The 23,207-nt window shown below is 37.6% G+C and overlaps 1 long non-coding RNA gene across 2 annotated transcripts; it reads left to right on the top strand.

Moving 5' to 3' along the window:
• Positions 1-1,818: 1,818 nt before the first annotated feature.
• Positions 1,819-22,695, top strand: LOC114908081. Of its 2 annotated transcripts, none has more exons than XR_003796845.1 (5): positions 1,819-1,951; positions 18,212-18,412; positions 18,934-19,065; positions 20,455-20,648; positions 22,561-22,695. It is a non-coding gene; the product is annotated as an uncharacterized LOC114908081 (long non-coding RNA). The 2 variants fall into 2 exon arrangements; XR_003796846.1 differs by lacking the exon at positions 1,819-1,951 and adding an exon at positions 17,743-17,863 and having other exon boundaries at positions 18,260-18,412.
• The last annotated feature ends 512 nt before the right edge of the window (positions 22,696-23,207 follow it).

Genomic DNA, 23,207 nt, shown 5'->3' with positions numbered 1-23,207 from the left:
CCATGGTGGCTTCTAAATCAAGGGATGCCTTCTACTAAGAAACCTCACTTTTAAGAAATCCTTTTTGCATTATTATAATTGGATGGCATATAAATGGAAAATCCTCTTGCACCCCGATCTGGTGGGTAATATTTCTACTGCTGCATTTGGAAGGCAATAGAAATATTTAAACCAGAGCTCCAAACAAACTTCCTGTGCTCTTTTATGTATTCCAAATATTTAGGGAAAATAATTATTTTTTAAAGCAATTACAGGTTCACAGGAAGTTGCAAAGAAATGTAGAGGGATTTTCTGTGCACCCTACAAGGGGAGATATATTTTAAAATTACCTAGGAATTAATTTCCTAGTGTTAAGGAATATATATAATTTTACAAAATATATAAAATATGTATTTAATGAGACTGGGTGAAGGAGGAAGATGGGATATTAAGGCAGAAAATAGCAGTATTGATACATTAATGACTCATTAGGTTTTCCCAAGAGCAGCTAAGTGTTGCTACGTTTCTAAAGGTGTTCTGTTTGGACCAAAGTCAACGATAAAATCCTCACAAGTATGTGGAACTTGAGACAGTAAACATATTTCTCTGGTATTTAATTAACTCTACAGAACATAAGGCAAATAAAATCCATTTCTAAAGGAAAAACAGCAATCACAGCTATTAGAAAGCATCATTTAAATGCACACACGCCCACTTGCGCGGACACACACATACATACACGTGCAAAATTTGTAGCTGACTGGATTTTAAATTTGAAATGTGCTCAATTTCTTATGTGCATTGCACTTCTAATTATCTTGGTCTTTTCATTGGCCCAAAGTACCAAATATTATAGAAGAGCTTCATACAATGTTGGCGAAATTCCTTTGAAACATAAGACTAATTCTGACATCTGATTTTTTTTTTGCACCGGAATCTTCTCCTAACTCCAAATAGTTCTTTTGTCACAGGGTTAAACCTCGTGGTGTTTTTTAGCCCTTGCTCTTCTATCCCATCACTAACCAAAGTGACCACATAGCCCAGAAAATGTGAAATGTTCATATTCTGTCCATTTTCCAGGCCAGTGATATAGTTTTACCTTATATTTGTATAGTACTTTGCCGATTCGAATGCTTTTCACATACATTATCTTATTTCATTGATCAACAACACTGTGGGACAATATTATTTCCCTATTTAACTGCATAGAAAGTTGAGGGTTGGAAACAAGTTACAAAGATGTTATACACAGCACAGGGAATACAGTCAATATTTTTTAATAACGTTGAGTGCAGTGTACACCTGAAACTAATATAATATTGTAAGTCAACTATACTTCAATTAAAAAAAAGAAAGTTGAGGGTTGAAGTGATGGAGAGATTTACCCCAAATCAAAGAACTGGTTAGTAGCGAGGTCTGGATTAAGATTCCTCGATTTCTACTTCTAAGTCCAGTGATCTTTCTTCTCTACCACAGCTATCCCATTTGTACCTGAAATATTCTCAAAGTTTCATGCTTTCTGAGATTACCTTCAGTGAATATTTCAATAAAATGGCTGGATGCCCCAAATCCCAAACTCTGGGCACCACGCATACCAGAATATCTCCAAGACTGATGAAGGCCTTCCCTTTTGGCTCTAGCTCCAGTTTTTTGTTTCTACTGCCTTCTGAATCTGTGCTCTGCACTGTGTTTCTTCAACTCAAGTCCTCTTTCTAGAGGTATGGGCACATAACTGAGTTCTCCCCAGTGGAAGGTGGGTGGAATTGACAGGTGCCTCTTCCAAGCGTGACCTAGAGATACTCATATGTGTGTCCTCCTCTGTGCCTTTTCCTTCTTCCCAAGGGTAGGAATGGCTACAACAAGAACTATATCAGAAGCCACATTTTGCAGATGCAAGAGATGACCTTAGCCTGGGTTCATGAATAATCAAGTGGAAGAGAGCCATGCTCTGAACGGATACATCCTAGATCACGTGAGCAAGAAATAAATTTCTCTATCCTTAAATCACTGAATTACTATTGTCATATCCTAACTAATTTAACCTTCCTCACCAAACATACCCATTAAAGTGGCTTCCTATCCAAGGGTAAATTTCTCTCCCTAAAAGGAAGTCTAGCTTTACCTTAGTGCAACCAGCTTTTTCAACAGTGTACTGTGTTCCCATTATACTATGTAAGATGGTATAGAATGTTGGAAAAAGCATAGGCCCTAAGGTCAGGCAGACTTGGGTTCAAGTGTGAATTACATACTTTTTAGTTATGTGACATCGAATAGGTAGGCTAATCTCTAAACCATAATTTCATCTTATGACAAAAATAGGGTATTTGGGGAGAAATAAATATGATAATATTATAAAATACCATATCACAGGTTTTCTGAATATTTGATACATGGTATGCAAACAATAATATTAGTAATAATTATTACTCACGGAGTACATGTTTTAGGTTTTCTCTTGGTTAAAAAATATATATTGTGGATCATGTTCCAGGAGGAACAGAGAGTCGATCGATCCTCAGAGACCCAGCCTCTAATGTGAGAGCTGTGGATATTTAATTTACCCTGCTTATTTTCTCCCAGATTATGGTCTCTTTTAAATTTTGTTTTTACCATGAAACACTCCTTTCTAACCTATGTTTTCATAATGGCATAGTCAGTCCTTTACTCTCCCAGAAACTTTGGTTTCCAACTCTGATACTTTGTCCTTAATAAGCATTCAAAAGTTTTCATTAATCTTAACTCTGATACACTTAAGTGATAATTGACGGATCATTTGAATTATTAGTGCCTTCATTTCTCAACCTCTGAAAAGCTAGATGAAAACTTTGGTGGACAAGAAAATGATTCATAGAAAGATGTTGCAAATGTAGAAGGTGCAGTGTTAATATGTTAACCCAGTTAAGCCTTAAATTCCTTAGAAGTTTTTTTTTTTCCCTACTTAAAATGTGTTTAAATATGTATTTTGTATTTTCTGGTAAATACAAAAAAGATGTTTTTTAAAACATTAGTATTAAAACTAACCATAGATAATCTTAATACTCATTACGAATATTTTGGTCTAATTACTTTTATTCTCTTTTCAAACACACACACATACACACACATTGTTTTACTTTGTCTTTGTTTCTGCTCTTTTCCAAATTTGAGTTCATACCATTCAGTTTCGTATTTTTCTCTTTTTCACTGAGTATCATGTAGTAAACATTTTTCCAACCAAGGAACATTTCTAGGGCCCATTTTACATTATGCCACAGTAACCATTTAAATTTGCAATGAGAGTCAGAGAAAGTTTTGAATCCCTAAATTTTCTTTTGTAGCAGCCTTTCCGCAGCTGTTATGAGAAATACTGCTTTTGTCAAAAAATTCTCTTGGCTCTTATCACCTGACTGTCACTTATTCTACAGAGTTAGTAGTGCTATTAGCCAGTGGGGAATCCACAGGGCTATTCTCTGTAGTGGAAATAGGGAGTCCTGTAGCTCAGCAGCAGCAGACTTATCTTTAACTTTCCCCTCAAACACTCGTAAATAAAACACAAAACTCTTATGTCCATGCTTTGAATTACCTTTTACTTTTCTTTCAGGTATTATGATTAAAAAGTATGTCTTAATACCAGAAATACTGTAATATACAAAAGGTAACATAATCAAGAAAGGGCAATAATGGTGACTTTCATAATCTGGTGGTTTAGGTATTCTACAGAAAGATGGGACTCGAATCAGACCCTAGAAATGTCCAAAACCCCCAGATTACAAGTCTTGGAAGACTGAAGATTTCGAGCTAAATGTGAACATACATGTCTTATGTAAGATGAGAGAGTCAGTTATTGCATTGCAGCTAACAGATGCAGAGGGAGGGTAGGGAGGAAAGGGTTTTTTATATTTTTAGCCTGCAGTTTATACCATCTCTCCCTTTCCCCACCAGACATGCCAAAAACACTTAGTAGATTCATAATGCTGAACTGGCAACTGGGTTTGAAGGCGGGGGTGGGTAGGCGGGAGATGAAAACCAAGGGACTCCATTAGAAATTGCCTCTGCTATCTCATTAATCTCCTACAGCAAATAATACATGCAGAACTCAGGCTACTGTGGTCTCCAAATAATATCGTTTTTTTTGTGGGTTATAACAAATTAAAGAAATAAATTAAGTCACTAACCCAGCAGGGAAGTGCTTGAAATCCTGGGCTCTAGAGTCTTTGCTGCTGTTCTGAAATTACAATAACAAAGAGGCCTTTTCCTGAAATATATATATTTAAAATGTATATTACATATATATGTAAATTGTTAATGTAGCTTTCCCTTTAGTTTTGTTATTAGCTTTAGCGTACTCCAAAAGTCCCTCCCGTGCCCCTAATCCCAAAACTTGTACCTGCTACTCGCTAATTCCAAATAGAGAATAACAGTCATCGAATGGAGTGGAAGTAGTAGAAACTTGGTGTTCTTTTATATAGAAACAGAGAGATACACAGTCCATCTTTGGCTTTTTTTTTTTTTTTTTTGCTTGCTTATTTGTTTCCTTGTTTTATGACTTGCTTGGAATAATTTGTGGAATCTGTCGCATCACAGAGTACAGCCACTGATGTCTCCGCTCAGTTTTTTTTTTTTAATCATTGTTTTTATAGTTAAGTGTAGCTTTCTAGGGTCTGTATAATAGTGTCCATTAATAATTGGTCAGAGGTTGTGCTTAAATGCTTTTAGTCGGTAAAGCTTCCACCTTTAACCAATGTAAAGGTATGTGGGTTGGGTTACACTTAAATGTAAGGAAGTTTACTATTCTTCTCTTGCTGTTACTTGTTGCTGAGCTTCCTCACGTCCCTTACACGTGCATTTACACATTCTGGGAAGGACATGTAGAGAGCTTGGGGCCCACTCTAGTCTTTCTGGTTGTACATACACATTTCAGGAAACTCATTCTGGCAGTCTTATGGAGAGTGGGTTGGAAGAAGGATGTCTGGACTCAAATTAATGGGACTACTTAAGCAATTTATTTTAGAAAACAAAAAGAGAAACTCACTTGAAGGGCCACAGAACCACAACTGTGTGTAACTCGAAGGGTCATAAGCCACAGATTTGTCTATAAAACAACATAGGTTATGTAAATGGGACCCCCTGGAGTTGTTCAGTTGGCAGCATGTGTGGTCATACGTGGAGGCTCTAAAAAGACATTTCAGCAAACAGTGATGACAATGAAAAAGAGCATACTTTGTCAAGTCTTGACACAGAAATACAGTATAAAGAACGAAGTGTATAAAGGATTTAAAATCCATTGTTCTAAAGCAAAGTTTCCAGTGAGCTGGCCTAAAAATAGTTTTCATGTGTTTGAGATATCATTCAGTGGAAGAAAAAAAACACGCGTTTCCTTTTCCAAAGAGAGCAGAAAAATTAGAAATGGCTACAACAGTAGTGGTTATATTGAATTTAAGATAATGTTTCCTGTTTCTTCTCAAATAATGAATCTAGATACCTAGGTGAATCTCCTTTCCTAGAGATCTTTAAGAAAAAACATAGATAGTTGGCTCTCTATCTGATTTAAGTAAATGGCTGGAACCTTAATACTGCATTGAGGTCACTATCTCTTCCCTTATATCTTATTCTATTACATACAATATAATTATACAATAGTATATCCATTTCCCTGATACTGAGGAAAGGGGTGAATAGAGTGTCAATCATTTTTGTTTCTAGTTATCTATTATTTTTCATATAAAGGGAGAAAATTACTGGACTGGGAAAGAGATACTTCAACTATCTTTGATTGACTAACCAGCTATCTTATTTTGGTCACCTGTAAAACAAGAGAGTTAAATTAAGTGATTATTTCTCAATTCCTTTTTAGCTACAAATGTAAAGTTCCCATGCACCATAGACACATCATTACTATTGGTTTATTTTTCTCTTAAAACAATACAGAATCCATCTTCATTTTTGATGGATTAGGAAATTATGACTAACTCATTTTCTCAGACCAACTAGAAAACCTGGACAAAGTATAGAATATATTTTACTGATGCGTTAGAAAACTAACAAGGTAGTGAGGAATAAGAGTCAAAACCAGGGAGAAGAATGAAAACCAGAGAAGAATGCCTTGATTTTAGAGGTTTTTTTTTTTCTCCTAAAGCCATACACATATTTCTAACATAGATTCATAAAGTCAAACACTGGAATGGTGGTTACTAGGGTCTGGGGGTGAGGGGAGGGGTGGAAATGGAGAGTTATTAATCAATAGGCATAAAGTTTCATTTAAGTAAGACGAATAAGCTTTGGAGATCTGCTGTACAGATAGTCAACAGTTATCCATAGTCAACAGTTAAAATTTGTTTAGAGAATAGATTTCATGTTAAATGTCTTATCACAATAAAATTAGAAAATTAAAATAAATACATACCAATAAATATAAATAAATAAACAGGTATGGAGAGCAACATAAAGGGTAAATATGCAGCTAAATCTAAATTGGTATTGATTATATGAGATAATAACAATGTCTTATGGAATTTTACAATATGTAGAATTAAAATACATAATAATAATAGCATACAAGATGGGAGGGGGCTAAATGGAATTAAAATGTTTTTAGGACTTTGCATTGTCTGGAAAGAGGTAAAAGTACAGATTTATATTAAGCTTTTCTAAGGCAAAGAAGCATTTTGTAATCTTCAGGAAATAATGTTTTAACTGAGAAATTTGTTAAGTAAAAACGTTTCTGGAGGTCTAGTAACCTTGTGCCAATTTTAAATCTTGATATTTTTCCTCATTTGGTTATGTTACATGTAAAAAAAAAAATTGACCTTTCAAGGAAAACAGTTCAAAGAATCATGCAAAAGCTCAAATTCAACTTTATATTTATTTATCTGTTCAGAGAAAAATCTCCGAAAGGTAACTTTGAAGCAGAAGAATATCCCTTGTTTTAAGGTTGGAAGTTTTGGAAAGGGAACAGCCATTTTTAATCCATTGTTGGCTGAAAAGTATAAGGCATAAATCCAATTGCTATGCTTCTAATGTAGTACATATGAACTAATTCTTTTCACAGGCCAATTTGCTTGAAGGGTTGTGAACCATTTCCTGGTTCTATTTCCTGGATACTATTATTTACCTTTAAATGAAGGCAGGTACAGAAGAGATAACAGAAAGAGAAAGATCAGGTGACTTGGTCTAGATTAAATAGTTCTGTGAGCCAGCTGGGTTCACAGATTCTCGAAGGTAAGAATCAGTATCTATGTACATTTTTAGTACCTGGAAGGAGCTAGCTCTTCTGTAGAGGATAGGATGCTGCTTGGGCTGAGACTCAGGTAAAGAGGGTTGTAATCTTGATCTACTACTTACTACCTTTGTGACCCTTGGCAAGTCACTTTGTAACTCTAACCGTTAGTTTTATTTTCTGTAATATGGGCAAAGCAATTTAGTGTAAAGCAATTTAACTCATAGGTGTAAGAATTAGAAAAATGTTTAAAAGTGTTTTGTAAAGAGAAAAGTATACGCAAGTATAGGACATTATTCTTATTTCAAATGATATGTCACACAATCAAGTCAGTAGCATTTATCACTGGTTACAAAGAGATGGACACATTTATAGTAAGCATGAAAATGAAACTAAGGCCCTGTCCATTTGGGTTAAAAGCAGTTGCTTAAACAATTACAATAAATTTAGATTTTCACAGTGAGTAGGCCTTGGTAAGAATTTTAATTTTGTCATGTATTATACACTGATAATAAAGTACCTGTCAAATTTTAAATTTATTTTCTTTTCATTAAGTATTCTTTTAGATTTGGTGCCTATTTTACTCTGTTTCATATAATAGGCACACAGAACATGCAAAAATATAATGTTAGCATGACCAGATTTTCAATAATGTATGCATTTGGATGATTTGGGATTTCATATTTAAAGTTATAGATTTGTTATTCTGAGACAACAGACAACAAAACTTTCCTACCTAATTCTAAATAAGTGAGAATGTTATTGATAGTTATAGATTGTCTGAGAAAATGTAAAGGTGTAAAGTTCACACACAGCAACGAAGACCCAATGCAGCCAAAAATAAATAAATAAAATTAATTAGGGCTTCCCTGGTGTCGCAGTGGTTGGGAGTCCACCTGCCGATGCAGGGGACGCGGGTTCGTGCCCCGGTCCAGGAGGATCCCGCGTGCCGTGGAGCGGCTGGGCCCGTGGGCCATGGCCGCTGAGCCTGTGCGTCCGGAGCCTGTGCTCCACAGCGGGAGAGGCCACAACAGTGAGAGGCCCGCGTACCACAAAAATAAATAAAGTAATAAATTAATTAATTTAAAAATATATATATAGACTTGATGTGATATTTTCCTTATTAATGCCACAGAGAAATTTGTATTAAGTTTAATACTTTGGGATACCAAGTCATATCCTTAGATCATAGCAACACATTGATCATCATTAAATAAATAACTTAGTTATAATTTTTGGAGAAGAACTTGAAGAGATAGATGAGACCTAGATGATGGTCTTAGAGAGTTTATGATCCATGAAGTCTTATACCAACAATAATGAAGAAGTTGTCACTACAGCTACTTAGGAGATTCAAAGTATTGCTAAGCTTATAAGAAAGGATTTCTTAGTTTGAGTAGTTTTTACTCTCCTTGTGGGCTTTCTCCCTACTCAGCCCCTGTTTGTTTGATTTTTTTTTCTCCATGCTTTCTCTTTCTCTACCTCCCCTCCCCATTGGTATTTGCACCTTAACTCCTCCCAGCCACACTCCCCAACTCTAACCACTCCTCTTCCACTGCTTTTTAGACCAAAGCAGTCATATATATTCTGAGCCATACTAACGTGATAGCGGATATTGCAGAGCTCTCTGGATCTGTTACAGTCTTATCTTCTTATTTACTCACCTAGTTAATTTCAGCTCTTTACCTTGCTTTGTTTGTGTAGATCTAGCTACAGAAAACCTATCAAAAACATTTTTTCTTTTTGATTCTTCCTTCCTCCTTCCCGCCTTCCTCCCTCCCTCCCTCCCTCCCTCCCTTCCTTCCTTCCTTCCTCCCTCCCTCCCTCCCTCCCTCCCTCCCTTCCTTCCTTCCTTCCTTCCCTCCCTCCCTTCTGCCTGGGCTGAAATTAGACTAATACTCTCGTATATATTAGTTTTCATTCCCAATCCTTCATGAGGTCTCTTGTTTTGAGCTTCCTTCCTGGGGCTCTGAGTGAATATCAGAAGTCCCTAAACTGTCTTCAAGGAGAATGCAGAGCTCTAACTGGTAACAGATTCTTATAGTGACAGAGTTTTACCCCATGGAAATAGAAGGACTTACTTCTATCATATATGTTTATCTCAAGGTGCCAGACAGGGGATGCAAGCCAAACAGAGAGAGAGTAATGACACCCCAGACACTAAAGTGCTTCCAACCTTTTAGGTCACTTAATCCATTTGGTTGCAGATTTTTAAAAGTTTTAATTTTCTGTTGCTTTATGTTTTAGTTTTATTTTGTGAGAAAAAGAGAGAACCTGACTGTCTTACCCAAATCCTCAAGAAAACTAAAGTCAGGTCAATTATTTCTGGAACATAGAATACAGAATTACCACCACCATCACCCTCCAAGTAGCCAAATGAATCTGTTTTCTTTGAACACAGCCGTATGTATTCTACCCAGCCCCCTTTGGATGTTCTCTTATAGTGACAAGGAGCTGGGGTAGAAATCAGGCAGGCATGATTCCTACATGTGCATGTGTCATCAAATACAGACAAATTAACTTGGTGGGGCTCAGTTTCAACATTTTTAAGAGAAAAGGAAGAAGGAGGAAGAGAGGGAAGGAGAACTGAATGGAGGGAGGGGAAGAGAAAGAAAAGTTATGTATGGCAGATGCATAGATTACTGAGCAATTTGAAGAAGGAAATGTATGTAATGTGCCTGTTCACACTTAAGTGCTCAGTAAGTTTTAGTTGTTATATTATTAGCAGTAAAATTTGACTAAAACACACAAAACAATTTATTTTTGTATCTTTTGGTATATTTTGTTTGGGTAAAAGATATTGGAAGACAGTCCACTGATAAGAAAGCCAGGATATTGTAACAACAGTGGGGAGAACTACTAAGGGGAGGTGATAGTTCATTGTAATTGATGCCGTAGAGAAGAGAGTGGGACTGAGCGTAGAGAAAGCTCTTCCCCTAAACACCGATTAATAATGGAACATGTGCTTCAGACTACTCTCTAATAACTGCTCTGTGATTGATGTGCTTTGGAACTGGTGACCATGTCACATCTGTTGCACAGCTTCTTGGTGGAGGAAGAAGTCTCTTCATTTTTAAGTGATCTGTGTTCTACTTACTTTGCCTAATTCATGTCTAATGGCTTTTTCATGACAAGACTCAAACAAAGCTAGTTTTAGTGGGACAAGGATAACAGCCATTTATGGTTGTGTATTATAGTTGGCCAGGAAAAGCAACTGAAAATGACTTTAAGAAGACTGAATGCATCCCCAGTTATTTTTTTTCCTACATGAGGAGCAAATCTACCATCTATGTGGTAGTCTGAAAAAATCAAAACCAAACAAAACCAAAGAAAAACAAAAAACAAACCTCTTTTTCCAGATCTCTAAATTAAGGAATTTACTTAATTATACCATTTTATATGTAACTTAAGTTGTCAAAATTTATCTCACATTTGGACTTCCCTGGCGGCCCACTGGTTAGGACTCTGCGCTTCCACTGCAGGGGGCGTGGGTTCAATCCCTGGTTGGGGAACTAAGATCCAGCATGCTGTGCAGTGCGGCCAAAAAATTAAAATTAAAATTTAAAAAAATGTATCTCACATTTAAAATAACCCCATAGTCCTTACAGTATAAAAGGAAGAAAATGGACTTTGGAGTTGGAGCTGAATTCTAAATCCAACTCCTTAACTTCTTAACTACCCAACCTACCTTTATTCTTCATCTACCAAATTAGGATAATAATACCTTCATCATAGGATTGTATCAGTGATTAAATGATCGAAAGCATATGAAGTGTGCAGAACAGTAGATATGGCGTAGTAGGCATGCAATCGCATTATGTATAGTAATTCCATTTTGTTTCCTGATGCTCAAGCTATTTCTTGGATTCTCATTAACCCTTACTTTTTTAATACCCTCAAATAGATAGCTATATATTCTAATGGAGTCTTGCTAATACGATGAACTCTGTGAAAAATATTTCATCTTAATCTCCAAGGTGAATGAATCTATCTAATGCCAGATTTTGTTCTTAGTGAAATCTATTATATCAAAGTTCCAGTTTTTGCTCTACAGCTCACAAAAGAAGAAACCTAGACACATAAAAGTTACCCAAATTTCTTCTTCTTGGTCCCGTAGATAGTGAGATAAAAATAAATGTTTGCTGTTATTCAGTCTTTCTCTCCTTATGAGAGGTCTACAACTTGTGCGTCAGAGGTCAAATTAAGCCCAGGAGTGTGGCGGTCACCTGGCTCTACTAAGGAGATGTGACATTCAAGCCAACTCCAGACCCAAAGATGACATAAGAAAAGTGTAGCTTTGGAAGGGTCTCATCCTCCATTTTGCTGCCAGTTTTCTCCATTCTGACCTTACTCCTTCTTCAACTCAAGCTTTTATGGCAACCCATCTCTTATCCCAGACTTGTCATCCTAGTGGGGAGTAGAGTGGGAACTTAGCCTGAAAAATAGTGAGTCAGGCTCTAGTTTCAAGTCTGTTACTAAGCATGTAGGTCATATTTAGGAAGCCACTTCTCTGGGTTTCTCTAGTCAGAAAGGCAAATGAGATTAATTAACTTTTTAGTTTTATTACATTTTTGACATGGTATATTACTCTGTTAAGGGTATATGTTGTTCTCTTAGGTATATTTGCATTTCAGTCTAAACTTTTAAAGCCTGTCTAGCTGACTGGTTCTAGTGCGGAAAGAATGTAACAATCTCCTGGACTCCTTAGTCCCCATTCCTATTTTCCTTAATTTTTCAGAGGTCTGAGTAGTATTGGTTCTCTAGACTGAAGGCAACCTATGATCACATCAGAATTATTGGAGGAGATTTTTCAATCTGTGAGTGCTCCACCTTTAGAAACCGAGTAGGTCTCGGGTTGGCTTGAGCAGAGGAGGTAGTGAGAGGGACTGCACTATTAATAAATGAGTCACTCTGATGCTCACTCGGGGCTAAGGATCCTAATGGCTGCGGCAAGCTGGTTGGGCTCCCTTCCTCCTCCACATCTATAGAAGACTTTGTGTCTTAGCTTGAGTTCTCTAAAAGACAGATCCTGAGACAAGGAACTGATGCTAACACTTTCCTTGGCGGTACATGTCCAGGGCAGTGAAGGCGAGAGCAAAAGATAAGGAAAGCAAGGTGAAATGGAAGCAATGTATTATCACTTTATAACAAGCCATAGCAGATTACTTAGTAGAATCATTAATTTTGTACATGGGGATATTCTAGAAGGTTTATGCAAAGAAACTTCACCCCAGAATAACTCACAAAAAGAAGGGGGAAACTTATTTGTCTGGCTCTCTCCTATCTTCCATTTCCAACTGGCCAGGTTCTACCCCATGAGGAGCTAACTCTGTCTTCTAGGCTGTGTCATCTGGGCCTTCCACCACTTCTCTAGAAGCTGATACTGCACCCCATGGTGTGGTGTTTTATTAAAATCCAGCACTGATGGAATCTAAGAAGGTTAAAAAGAGTTGTGTCTTAATATATATGGCCATAACCTATCCTTTGGAGAAAGATAGCAGCCCAGGGCTTAAGCAATTGTCCTAACAATATGCAAAAGCTGGTGCATTTATAGCACATGCATTAAAATCCATGAGAGATTTCCAGGAAATCCAACTCAAAAGAAAATGGCAATTTCTTGGATATTTCAACATATACATTTGGTGTTGTGTATTATTAAATAGAGTTTGAATTGGAACCTAACCAAGAACAATCTCAAGGTCTAAAGTATCTGCCACAGAAGCAAAAATTTCAGGGAAATGCTACATTCAAAATAGGACTGTTAGGGTTTATTTAACTTGTCCATGTACAGCTTGAAAACTGTGTTTGAAATTTGTGCACACATGTAAATTGACATGTAGCCCCGGGTCATCGGTACAACTGGGTCACTACAAAATAGAATTGTAAACTCCATTGTCTTCTTCTGCTCTTTTAACTTGAAGTGAAATATTTGATCTTCTCTATTTTTATTTAAGAGAGGCCCATTTATTCCATCTGTGTGTAATTTTAGCCCCTGTACTCTTATGACGAGGTCCAGTCATCACAGAAGAGAGTCGAGCCTTCCTCCAATGACCTGTGAATAGTCTATGCTCCTCTTTCCTCTCCCAGCTCCCTCAGTTTTTTAAAAAATGGATGGGTTGGAAAGTGAGTGGCCTGACACTAATAAAAACTTCTGCCTTGGTAGCCTAGGATGATAGAAGTTTATGAATGATAGATGTCTACCACAAACTCTGTGGGGTTAACTTAATATCCTCCCACAAATTATGTGGTTATTCCATCTTACCTAACTATGCAGCTCATTGCTAGACTCTCTCAAAAAATACAGGGAGAGAAAAGATAACTAAACCTTTGTGATCATTGGAAATATAATTCAAAGTATGTATCAAAAATTGCATTATTATAGCATAAAGATTAGGTAGAATCATGTCAGAAGTAGCCCATGAATTGCAAAAGAATTGCAAAAGAAGAAGACCTCTTCCTCACTCCCTTTGGATATATGTTTATTTTGCAATTAACAATGGGCTAGGGTACCTTTCTAAAATCCTGTCCTGTGACTTCAGAATTTAATCTCACAGTGGACTTATTTTTATATACATTCTTACAGCTTATATTCCATTGAGCTGTCAGAATGAATCTTTTAAAAGGGTGAGTCAGATCTTGATGATCATGACATCTCAACACTTGAGTGACTTCCCATCATATTTAGAATAAAATCCAAAGTTGAAGGCTTACAAGGCCCTACTTGACCTGGTCCTTGGCTATCGCACAGATTTGAACCTCCAGCTGCCTCCCACCCATTTTGCTGCAGCTACTCTGACCTCCCAGGTGAGGAATTAAGGACTTAAACTAATGGATATGGAAAGAAGTAGATGGTTTTGAGATATATTTTGGATGCAGGGTAGACCGGTCTTGCTGTTAGATTAAATACGAGAGTGGAAGAAAAAGAGGAATACAGAGTTATTTTAAGTCATAATGGACACAGTAAATGTTAGCTCTTAACTCTGAGTATTATCAAATATTAATAATAACTGGATAAATGGTAATACATGAAAATGTGGCAGTGATAATCTTGCTTTAGCTTGCATGTTAGGTGCCCATATCGGGGTCAAAATTTGGTGTTCTCACCTTCACCTGCGAGTCAGTAGTTCCCCAAGTTTTATGGAGAACAGGACTGCTGCTCTTTGGAGGAGCCGCCACTATTCAAGTACATGATTTACTTTACACTTTCAAGACTTCTTGAAGTTGATTCCAAGGCCATGGCCAAAGGAGTCTCTTATTCATTTAAAAATGAGTAACAAATTCCTCTCTTGGAGGAATTTGGGAATCTTCATTGTAACGAGATCCCACATCCTTACAGATTCTAAGCCTAAAGATAACTGCTTTAATAGATTTCTTTGGAACTGTGTACCTGGTTGGGTGTATTAAAAGTTGAACCTGAGTTACCTCCACTCCACCTTAACGGAGAAACTAAGCATCTCTCAGATGCCGAAGATAAAAAATATTTAACTGAGAGACCTGTGGGTGATGAATGAGATTGAGTTCCCTGTGGGAAATGGGTCATTTTTCAGACCTTGCAGGAAGTGTGTACATCGGCGCCTATAAGTCTTTTGATTCATGGGGAGAAGACTATTCAGACCCAGACAGCTGGTGCATTCAGATGCTGCTGCTTCAGGGGGATAAACTAGTCTCCCAGAAACTGTGTGGCAGGCCGCTCTCCATCTCCCTCTGGAATATGAATACTGTCTTACTTTTATTTGTTCTATCTTTGTGACAGGCTTTCTCAGGGATACGGCGGAATGCCAGGTAGTGAAAAGGGGAAGATAAAAAAGCAAGCATTCCCATCTAGTCTTCTTTCTTTCTCAAACCTCATTAAGGCTGAAAATAATTCCAGGATTCCTTTTTTCATCATTTTCAAAACCAAAAAAAAAAAAAAAATGTGTTGTAATCTCCAATTTTCAATACAAGACAGATCTCTAGCTGCTTTAAAGTCCCTCTCCTGAGGGCGGGCACTGGCCATCCCCAGTTCAGTACTCACCTAGGGAATCTGTCACATTCACAAATTTAAATTCAATTTACCACATTCTCATGAAAGGGGACTGAATTTCTAAGCCCGATGATGGGAGTGACATTGAATACAAGATTGTGTAGCACTTTAGAGAACTTTCCTTTTATTAGCAGCTCCATAATCACATTAACTTCAACTGAAAATTTGGACTAATTCTTTCTCTAGAGGCCCAAGCGGTAATAATTGTAGAAATCTGTGAAAAAGGATAAATACAATTCAATAATTATATTGATAAATAAAATGAAAATCAACTAATTGTGTCATTCACTCAGATGCTCGCCTCGGCTGTTGGCGGCTTTATGCTCCACTGGCTGCTAAACTTTTCTGTCACACTTCAATAAATTTAATTGTGCAGAATAAATGAGCTAATTTTTGAAGTCACAGGCTCTGTTCACAAGATAAGGGTAGTGATTTATTGACCTCTTCTAGCTCTGTAAGAGCGTCACCCTCCTTTTCTACTGACAACTGGGCATCAGCCGTTCCCTCCCTTGGCGTGGTTCCCCTCACAGCTCATGCTAAGATCTATCCCAGTCTTCCCTCTTCCCTCTCATATTCTTTCTTGAAATCACTGAGTGCCTATCTGAACAGTCTGGAAGGTTGCAGGAGAAAATTCTGTGGTGTCGTGGCTCTCCACAGGGTGATGGGTTCTTTTCCATTTCTGCAGCTGTCTGAATCCACTATTCAGTTTGTTCAACTGAAGCCCCAGGTTGTGGGTTGTGAACTTAACACCTTCCAATGCCCCAAGGGAAAACCCAGTGTCTCTGTAGGTGTGACCTTGTTAATGGAGACAATAGTTTATCTCCTTGGACTTAAAAGAGTTTCTTGTGACAGGCACACTGATGTCACACCAGATCAAAACTCCTGATAAAACACAGTTTTAAAAAACGGGCCCACTACCTGAATGTTGGGTTGAGATAGGACAACTTAAATGTAACCCTTCAAAATTCCAAGAACTATTTGAATAAGCAAAATAGAATCTGTAACATAGAGAATATGCCTTAAACCACATGCCTTAGGGTCTGCAGTGGCTTTTTCATATATTTTCTCCTGCATTATGTCCAGTTTACTTTAACGACTGATTATTTCCCATATTAGCCCCAGATTTTTAATCCATACCAAAGAACTTGTATTATTTATGCTTTGTCGCGGTGTCCAGCTTCTAGTGCAATGCCTGGAATTAGTAGGTGTTCAATAAAATAATTGTTGAATGAACACATTAATTGATTAATAAATGAATCACATTGATACAAAGCTGTCAGATTAAAAGGAATATATGTGTATATATTTTAGCTTGTTATGGGACAATCTGGAAAGCATGCAGTTTTAGACAAGAATTGTGGCATATTGATCTCTAGGTAGTGAAGCCAAATTCGAATTTATAAGAATTCCCTAAAGGGAGAGTAGAAAAATAACTGTTGTTTTATAGAGCAAGTTTTGTCAGTCATCACTAGGCATCTAAATAAATGGTGCAGACAAAGAAAATATGGCCCAAGCCACAATGCAGCCATCTATCTACTGGAGGGGTCCCAAGGACAGAGCTCAGAGAGGGATGTCAACCCTTGGCTCAGGGTGGGCTCTGTGTCTGCCTCTCCTGGAATCAAGAACAGTGATGGGATTATCAGTATTGAAATTTGGGGTTCCTAATAGTACAGCTTCAATCCTGTGATAAGGAAAGTTCAGAGTTACAAATTTAGTGCTGGGCAAAAAAACTAGTAAAATATGAATGTGAGTGTATAAATTAGCTTGCTCTCTTGAACACAAAGAAGACAAATGGATTCTTTTTTAAACTTTCTTCTAACTATCCTTTTATTTTTCAACCTTGTCTCCTCCAAATCAGCTCCTAGCGGTCTGAGAACTCGGCTTGGGAAAGGGGAGAGCTGGCTGTATTGCTTTTTTTTTTTTTTAACATCTTTATTGGAGTATAATTGCTTTACGGTAGTGTGCTAGTTTCTGCTGTATAACAGAGTGAAACAGCTATACATATACATATATCCTCCTCTCCCCTGCCTCTTGCATGTCCCTCCCACCCTCCCTATCCCACCCCTCTAAGTGGTGAAGACACCCTGATGGCACTGTCCTGTGCTCAGCAGTACCTCTAGGAAAGAGTCTCCAGGTGTTTGCCTGCAGGAAGTCATGAAGTCAATGCAAATCGGGACAAATTCCCCACTGGCAGGACAGAACTTTCATACACTGGGTGCTTTCCCTGTCATTGTTACCATCTTTGTTGCAATAACAGTCATTTATCGATAATGGCACTTGAAGAAATAGCCTTTAACTAGGGATTAGATTTTAGTTACCTAGTGTATCAGCCAAGGACAGAGGTTGTCCCTCATCGTATTGACAATGCCCAATTTGCCTCACATGAAAATATCCACCTTAAACTAGAACTGGAAGAAAAACTAGGTCTTTTGTACACTGCTTTCCTCATTCCTGCCAAAGTGTTTATTGAATCCCTGACTAAAACCACTTGTGCTCTTGAACTCTCCTCCTGGGGAAAAAAAAATCGTGATTATTGTTTCTTTCTCAGAGGGATGCAAAGAGGGATCACCACAGGAAATCCAGAGAGGCTTTAGAGGACTAGCTTGCATTGAGATAGAAGCCAGAAGCCCACTTAGCCAATGGCCTCCCCGGGACCTGGCACCGAGGTGGGTAGAAGACAGTAAATGCCACAGAGCCCCCATGTGAAGAGGAGAATTTGGCATTTGTGCTTCTAAACCCTGAGTCCCTCAGCCCCAAGTACTTGGGAATTCTGTGAATCGTTGCCTGTGGCAGTGACACTGATTTGTATCTGGGTATGAACTTAAATGAAAACATGAACTCATTACATGAGGAAGGAAACACTGCCAAATTTAACAGGATGAAATTCCAGCAGGGTGTCAGGCTTTATGGGGCTGTAGTGAAATACCTCATAGAAAGGTTTCCAGTTCATAAAACGCTTTCAAAACATGCTCAGCTCTTTTAAGTTGAGGGGACATTATCATTTCTATCTATAGCATTTCTCTGCAAATTGAACTCAAATATCCTTTGGGCTGACTACACAGAGAACAGAAGAAAGACGTGGAAGAAACTTGGACTCGAGATTGCCTTCCTGGAAAGGTTTCCTTCAGGCGGAATTATGTGAGAAGAAATGACATCAGAAACTAACGTGTCAGTATACTTCTGCCAGCTCCATACGGTCCAGCTTGTTTTCACAGGTACTTAATTAATTCAGCAAATATTTAGTGAGTTCCTATCACGCGTGGGTACTGTTCCAGGCGTTGGACGTATGGTGGTCAGTTAGAGAAATCTACCCTCACAATGCCTACATTCCAGAAGGAGAAGTAAACAACAAATAAATGATCAGGAAACATATTGTAAAATGTCAGGTAGTGATCATTGTTATTAAGAAAATGGGATCAAGGGTAGTGTGTTTTGCAAAGGCCACCCTGAGGTGTGACATTTGAACAGAAGCTTAAACGAAGTGACCTACTGAATCCAGGAAACTAATTTTGTAGATTTTTGAAAGGGGTGAGATAGCATAAGCTAGTAAAAGGGTTAGGAAGTTATTTTGATTCAGAGATGCCCAGTTTAAATAACCACAGGACTGACCCTCTTCTCTCTTTCAGTGGGAATTTGGATAGAGCCTTGAATGTTTTCTTGGGCATTTTCTGGTGTGTGTGGCATAGTAACCAGTGTGTTCTGCTGTCTTCTGTCTTGACCTCTTTTTACTTCCTAGAAAGAAGCAAAAGCTGTGGGAATGGGCATGAAAAAATACAAAAGGACTTTATATCTTTCAGCCTGGGCAGAAGGTGACAGAGAAAAGGAGGTGAGAGAAAAACAAGATATGAGAAAAAAAGGCAAAATCCAAGTGAGTTCTCTTTTTGGTGTTCTATCTATCTTTCTATATAGCTTTCTCACCAGCCTTGTTAAAAAGTAAATATCTCTGCAAATTTCATTTCATTTTCCTTCAGTGGATACAATAAGGCTTATTAAAATGTCTTTCCCTTCTGCAAGGTGCAAACTCCACATTAGATTTGAAAGCTCTCACGTAATTCAGATGGCAAAGGAGGTTTTAACTTGGCTGACATCAACATACAAACTAAGAATCCTTCACACGTGGAACACGTGCTTCGAATGAAATTGAGTATAAGAATGTTTGCCAAACCTGACTACAAATGGTTTATTTAGAAGTATAGAATGTGAAAAATATAAATTGATTTTCAAAGATAGTTCCATGATGATTATTGACTTTTACTCCTAAATTACTGATTTGTTTAAATAGCAAGATGAGGCTACATGTTTAAAAGTTTCTGTACCTTGGAAGTATTTATTGTCTAAACTAAAGCTTATTCTCATTTCTAAGAAGAAAATTAGGAGATAGCGCTTGCACGTGTATGCACGTGCAGTAAGCGGTTTTTAGTGATATACTACAGCATGGGGCTAGGTCTAGGGGTCGGGATGTCTAGAAAACATCTCATCTGAACATCAAGGTTGAGAATATAATATTTAGGTAACTAGTTTCAGTCCAGGTGCTCTTCTGCCTGTGGTAAACCTTGCAGGTGAGCTCACTTACCTACGTTCTCAGTTCTAGGGAAGGAAAGTCAACAGGGATATAGAGCCGGATGGTAAATGGCAAAATGGGAGGCAGGGTGATAATACTCTGAGTTAAGAGCACCACTTTTGTTGTCTGACACACTTGGGTTTTAGGCTTGGTTCTTCTAGGTCCAAATGTAACTCTGGGCAAGTTGCTCAAATTCTCTAAACCTCAGCTTCACCTTCCGTAAAATCCTTCCAAATATTTTATAATAAATATTTAAAGAACTTCTACAATTTATGAAATTTACTTCATGAGCAGTCACTATGGTCTATAGTTATGATCAAATGTGCTCTCAGCAACACTGAATAGAAGCTCTTGGATAACCATGACTATTACTTTGGAGTTGCTGAAACTGCCCTTTCCCTTGAGACTATCATTAATGCTTTCCATGAACCAGGAGTCATCTGTGATATCTGACAGAGATCTTATTTTCTGTTACTCATCCAAACAGTGATACCCTCATGTATACATTTCAAAGTCAGAAGGAAAGTAACTAGGGAATTGAATATAATGATAGCGTTCCCTCTTAGAATTATACCAAATCCAATTTAATGGATTGAATTTTGCTTTTTAAATTAAAAAAGTAAAAAAATCTATGTTCTGGGTTGGCTAATAGGACACTGGTTAAAGCAAATAATGATTATTTGTTTTCTGATGTAGGAATGATTTGCACCGAACTGAGAAGAGCGTGAGATGAAACCCCAAATTCTTAACTGGTTGAGTTCTAGAAAGAGCGATGGTAGTAATTTGGGGGAACTGGTGGTGCCGAGTTCACTTGATTCTACTTTGAAAACTCTCATTAATTGTGCATGGCTGTGCACATACACACACCACAGAAACAAAATTCCTGGAATGTGAGTGAAATTTGTGTCAGAATTTCTATCTTTGGATGTATAGAGAATTTAAGTGCTATTTAAATGAAAGAATCCTGTTGTAGTAATAAAGAGAAGAATCCAATGGTAGTAATGTTGGTTAGTGTTGAGAAGAAGAATAAAGGAGAGATAAAATATTTTAAGTACAATTATAATCTTTTTATTCAAGAAATTATGATCTTTTAACCTCTAATATGTTAATAATACCTCACTTTTTTCCTCAGTGGATTCAGACAGTGCAATTCTATTTCTATCTCTAAGGAAAGGCCTATAAGTACATCAAACCAACACAATGACTTATTGAGTGCCTACTATATGGCTCTGAGAGACTCTGAGAGACAGAGACTGTCTGAGAGACAGAGACTCTGAGAGACAGACTCTGAGAGGCACTTTAACCTATATTGTTTAATCCTTTCAACAAGCAGCAGTGTAGTATTATTATCTTTTTTTAATAGAAAAAATAAAAGAGACCCCAAATGCTTAAGTAGCCAGACAAGATCATATAAGACAAAAATCCTGCATAGGAAACCAGGTTTTCTGATTCCAAGTTTAATATTTAATACATTGCCTTCTACATAAAATTGTTAGACATAATTTAATAATCATGTGTAAGGTATTCTCCATTGCTCCTTTAGAGTAATACTGCCAAAGAGCTCAAATGCAATTAATGAGGTATACCTTTAAGCTTTATTTGGTCCATCTTCAAGACTTTTGCTCAGTAAATTTTTGTTGAATAAATAAATACTAGAAAAGTAATTGCTTAATGAATTATTTCTTGAGCATCTATGACTGACTATCCAGTGCCATCATCTCCAAAATTTGGGTCTCTAGTAAACTTAAGTGGTGGGGGGGGTAAGAGCTTAGAATTAGCACCCCAGCAGTCTCTCCACCCACCCACCCACCCACACCATGTCCAAATCTTTCCACCAGTTGCCTACTAATTCTAAAAACAGAACTGGCTACATAATTTGCAAGGTCAGTGCAAAATGACAACGTAGGATCCCTTGTCCAAAAAGTATCAAGAATTTCAAGACAGCAACAGTAGAAAGTTAAACAAAGCCCAGGACCTTTTTGAGCTTGGAGCCCTGTGTGAGTGAACAGATTGTATGCCCATAAAGCCATTTAGGTCTAAAGAGATTGGATGTTCACTTTAGTACCCTGAAAATGTACCTCAAAGAAGTAGACTGTGATGAAGTTTATTGGTACAGCAGCATCAAAATAAAAACTGGAAGAGAGTATACAAGGTGGATTAGGAGTACATGTAAACCAACCTCAATTTTGGAATCAGATTCATCTGTTAATATCACCTCCTCTTAGGGAAGAACGAAAGGAGGGTGGAAGAAAGACTTCCTCTTCTACACACAGGCTCTGAGAGCAATATAGACAGTGCTTCTAGAAATGTCTTCCTGAACAGATTACTCTATTTGGAGGATATTTATCCCCTTACCACCTCTCCTTTCCCCAGAGACATGGCATTGTGCCCTAGTTTTAGTGTCTACAACTTAGATTGAGGGATTTTATGGTAACGACTCTTGTATCATCTCTTTAATTGAAAATCCTCTAGGCTAGGAGGGTGGGAACCGTGCCTGTCTTATTCACTGTCATATCCTCAGCACCCAGTACATGCCCGCCACATAATAGGTGCTCAATAAATACTTGTTGAATGATTGAAAGGAGGTTGTAGGGGAAGTAGTAAGAGTGACATTTAAAATAATTATAGGAGTGAATACCACGGTAGAAGGATTATTCCTATTCCCCAAACTCTGCAAGAGACCAAGTTTAAAAAGTCGTTTTTTTAAAATTATTATTATAAATCTAGTGACATCAATACTAGCTCTATCTCTGCATCCACATATTTTATGGATTGGCTTGTTTTCATGTTTCTTTTCCCAAGGGAATTGCTTCAGCAATAACTAAAGTCAATGAAGAAAGTGAGGGACTTGCAAAAGTTTCCCAGCTGATTCTGCCAACTGAAATGCCTTTATTGTGCTGTTTTGGTAAACAGAATGAGTCTCAACACTGAAATCAGGTCAATGTAAGTTTGTGCACATGCATGTATTCACACACACACAAACACACACACACACACTCACACGCTCTCATCAGTAAATTATTTGAAAAATAAATGAAAATGAAATCGGGGTCAAATTTGGAACATGAAACAGATAGCATGCTCTTTGTGCTACCAGAGTATATCTGAAAAGGAAGCAGGCAAGCCCAGCCAAACTTAGAGACCTCAAAAAGCCACCAATATACACAGAAGACTGAAGTTGGTTTTTTTCTTTTCTTCCCCTCACATTAAGCCCAATAGCAACTAATCCTGGGGAACTAAAAATATTCGAGGTGTACAGTGACTCCCTTCTTTGGCTCTTTCTATAATGTATACAAATCTGACTGATAAAAGGCTCAATTCACTCAGCAGAGAACTGGCTTCTGTCTGATGGAATTTCACTGTGGAGTTTTCACAAGGAGAGAGGTTGGAGCCTTTATATCTCCCATCCTTCTCTATGGGAGACAGAGCCTTATGCATCTGAGTGATAG

The sequence above is a fragment of the Monodon monoceros genome, unplaced genomic scaffold (genome assembly GCF_005190385.1).
Source record: "Monodon monoceros isolate NGI ecotype Baffin Bay Population unplaced genomic scaffold, NGI_Narwhal_1 Super_Scaffold_3, whole genome shotgun sequence".
Taxonomy (NCBI): domain Eukaryota; kingdom Metazoa; phylum Chordata; class Mammalia; order Artiodactyla; family Monodontidae; genus Monodon; species Monodon monoceros.
The sequence above is the reverse complement of the archived record's forward strand: the minus strand, read 5'-3'. Positions and strand labels throughout refer to the sequence as shown.